Consider the following 4,421-nt stretch of genomic DNA (forward strand, 5'->3'; position numbering starts at 1 on the left):
ACATGTTGCCAGGAGGGACGGGTCCTTGGAGAGGGACATCATGCTTGGGAGGGTGGAGGGACAGCGCAGGAGGGGAAGACCCTCTATGAGATGGATTGACTCGGTGACTGGGATAATCGGGATGGGTGTGTCAGAGGCAGTGCGGTTGGAGCAGGACAGAGCAGGATTTAGGGCTGTTGTGCATAGGGTCGCTATGAGTCGCAAACGACTCGACGGCACATAACAACAACAACAACAACTTCTTTTTAAACAATATCCAATTTCCCTACATTCACGGTTCTCACATTCCATGTTCCAATCACTAATGTTTGCTTACAAAAGTTCCTTCTACTTTGTGTTTCCATACTTGAGGTCTCAGCCTCAGTTGCCAGATCTGCTAGTCTAAGTGTGGTCTATTGTACATAGGGTTTTAGAAGCCCTGCTATTTCGGAAGTGGATGGCCAATCCTTCTTCCTAGTCTGTCTTAATTTCAATGCTCAGATTTGGAACAGTATCTGACAGACAAGGATTTTACAGAAAAGAAGAGATGGAAGATGTCCATCCTTGACATGTGTGTCTTGGCTCACCCCTTTCCCTGCTCTACCAGCATTTCCTTCTACTTCCACCTATTCCATTCAATACCTATCTCCCCATATTCAGCCCTTGATATAATGGCTTATATCTCAAGCTTTCTGGGCTTCTGAGATTCTGAACACCTCAAGCTACTGAAGATGAAAAGGTAAGGAAAAACAGGGTTGTTTTCATAGTTAAAAAAAGTAATTTCTAGATCTGTCTTGAAATACAATGTTGTGAGTGACAGGATAATATCCATATGCATACTAAAAAGTCCACTATCATTCATATATATGTACCATCAACCAGAGCCAAAGAGAAGGAAATAAAATATTTCTACCAACTTTTGCAGTTAGAAATCAATCAAATGTGCAATTAAGATGTATTAATAATAATAATAATAATAATAATGGGTGATTAGAGTGCAAAAGTTGGGAACAGAGAAGAAGGATCAGTAGTTGGAAAACATGGACTTGGTGACAGAAATGAAGCTGGAGGTAGAATGATAGAATTTTGTACAATCAACAATTTATTAACTGCAAATACACTATAAGAAACATAAACGCAGGCTATACACATGGATTTCACTTGATGGTATACATAAGAATCAGATTGATTACATTTGTTGAAAGAATTGTTACTGTTAGTGTTAGGGTTAGAATTAGGGTTAGAGTTAGGGTTATGATTAAGGGTAAGGTTAGGGTTATTGTTAGGATTAGCATTAGAGGGTTAGAGTTAGCATAACAGTAGGTTTACGGTTAGGATTAGGGTTAGGGTTAGGGTTAAGCATAAGGTAAGAGTGAAAACTAGGCCAGGAGCTGATTGTGGAACAGATCACCAACTACTCATATGCAAGTTCAAGCTTAAGTTGATTAAAATAAAATTAAATCAAATTAATGGGAAATTTGACGTTAAGTCTATAACATTCGAATTTCAAACCCATCTTAGGAACAGATTTGAGGCCAATGAGCAAAGACCAAATGAGCTGTGGGAGGATATCAAGAATATCATCCAGGAAGAATGCAGGGGTTCATTAGGAAGACACAGGAGGAAGAAAAGACTAAGATGGATGTCAGAAGATAGTCTGAATATTGCAGTAGAGTGCCTAGAAGCCAAAGTAAAGAGAAGTCAAGATATTAAGGAAATGAACAGAATATTTCAAAAGACAGCATGGGAAGACAAAGTATTATATTGAAATGTACAAAGAGTCAGAAAATCAAAAGGGCTGAACCAAATTCAAGCCTCAGCTGCAATACTATAGGATGCTTTGGGCAGAATATTAAATGATCCAGGAAGCATTAAAAGAAGATGGAAGGAGTATACAGAGTCATTGTACCAAAAAGAATTAGCTTACACAGAAGAATTTCAAGAAACAACATGTGATCAAGAGGAAATGGTGATGAAGGAAAATGTTCAGGCTGCTTTGAAGGACCTGGCAAAAAATAAAACCCCAGGAATTGATGGACTACCAATTGACATATTTCAACAAACAGATGCAGCCCTGGATATGCTCACCAAGTTGTGGAAGAAATCTGTAGGACAGCTACTTGGCCAACTGACTGGAATAGATCCATATTTATTCCCATTCCAAAAAATGGTGACGTGAATGAGTGTGAAAATTGTTGAACAATAATTAAGACAACTAGGAAGAAGGATTGACCATCCACTTCCGAATTAGCAGGCCTTCAAAAACCCTATGTACAGTAGAGCACACTTAGACTAGCAGACATGGCTCAAATATGGAAAAACAAAGAAGGAGGAACAGGTGTAAGCAGACACAAGTGATTGGAATGTGGAATATAAGAAGCATGAATGTGGGAGAATTTGGATATTGTTAAGAAAGAAATAGAACTGATATATATATTGCCATATTAGGTATTGGTGAAGTGAGATAGCTTGGCATGGAACACTTTGAATCAGATGGTCACATGATATACTATACCGCAAATGAAAAGGTGAGGAAAAAATGGAGTTGCTTTCATAATTAAAAAAGTCATTTCTAGATCCATCTTGAAATACAATGTGATGGTGAGTGACAGGATAATAACCATACACATGCAAGAAAGTCCAGAATTCAAATATATGCACTGACAACTAGAGCCAAAGAGGAGGAAATAGAAGATTTCTACCATTCAGAAATCGATCAAACATGCAATCAAGACACATTAATAATAATGGAAGACTGGAATGCCAAAGTTGGGAACAGGGAAGAAGGATCAGTAGTTCGAAAACATGGACTTGGTGACAGAATGAAGCTGGAGATAGAATGTTGGAATTTGGCACATTCAGTGATTTATTCATTGCAAATACCTTTTATAAGAAACACAAACACAGGCTATACACATGGATGCCACCTGTTGGTATGCATAAAAATAAAATAGATTACATCTGTGAATAGAATCACTGGAGAAGCTCAATATCAGCTGTAAAAACTAGGCCAGGTGCTGATTGTGAAACAGACCACCAACTACTCACAGGCAAGTTCAAGCTGAAGTTGAAGAAAATAAAATCAAATCCACAGGACCCAAAATTTGACCTCCAGTCTATCACATTTGAATTTAAAAACCATCTCAGGAACAGATTTGAGACCAAATGAGCTGTGGGAAGATATCAAGAATATCATTCAGGAAAAATCATTACAAAGACAGAGGAGGAAGAAAAGACCTAAATAGATGTCAAACCAGACTCTAAATATTGCACTAGAGCACTGAGAAGTCAAAGTAAAGAGAAGAAATGAAGAAATTAAGGGGCTGAACAGAAGATTTCAAAGGTCAGTTTGAGAAGACAAAGCAAAGTATTATAATGAAATGTGCAAAGTGCTGGAGTCCAAAAATCAAAAGGGCAGAACTCGCTTATCATTTCTTAAGCAGAAGGATTTGAAAAACATATTCAAGCTACGAGTTGCAATACTTAATGATGCTTCGGGCAGAATATTAAATGATCCAAGAAGCACTAAAAGAAGATGGAAAGAGTATACAGAGTCACTGTACCAGAAGGGATTGGTTGACACAGAAGGATTTCGTGAAACAACATGTCAGCAAGAGCCTGTGTTGATGAAGGAAGAAGTTCAAGCTGCTCTGAAAGTACTAGAAAAAACAAGGCCCCAAGGATTGATGGCATACCAATTGACACATTTTAACAAACAGACACTTTCCTGGATGTGCTCACTGAGTTGTGCCAAGAAATCTGGAGGACAACCACTTGGCTAACTGACTGGAAGAGCTCTATCTATATTTGTTTCCATCCCAAAGAAAGGTGTTCTGAAACAGTGCAGAAATTATCAAACAATACCATTAATATAACATACAAGCAAGATTCTACTGAAAATTACCCAAAAATGAGTGGAGCAGCATGTCAACAGAAAACTGCCAGATGTGCAGGCTGGATTTAGAAGAGGCTGTGGTACTACAAATATTATAGCTAGTGTTAGATGGAGCTTGGTTGAAAGCAGAGAGTACTAGAGGACTGTCTATCTGTGTTTGTTTCATTGACTGAGGAAAGGCATTTAACTGTATCTATAACAACAAACGGTGACTGACTCTAAGAAGAATGGGAATCCCAGAATATTTGATTGTGCTTATGCGAAACCTATACTTGGACCAAGAGGCTGTCGTCAGAACAGAGAAAGGAGACACTGCATGGTTCAAAATCAGGAAGGGTGTAAGCCAGGGATGTATTCTGTCTCCATACCTTTTCAATCTATATGCAGAACAGATCATCTGGCAGGCTGGGCTGTATGAGGAGAAATGTGGCATCAGGATTGGTGGAAGATTCATCAGCAATCTTCGTTATGCAGATGACATAACCCTGTTTTTTGAAACTAAGGAGGACCTAAAGCACCTGCTGCAAAAGATCAAGGACTGCAGCCT

Source organism: Elephantulus edwardii, unplaced genomic scaffold (assembly GCF_000299155.1).
Source record: "Elephantulus edwardii isolate Elephantulus edwardi_28Jun2011 unplaced genomic scaffold, EleEdw1.0 scaffold00407, whole genome shotgun sequence".
Taxonomy (NCBI): domain Eukaryota; kingdom Metazoa; phylum Chordata; class Mammalia; order Macroscelidea; family Macroscelididae; genus Elephantulus; species Elephantulus edwardii.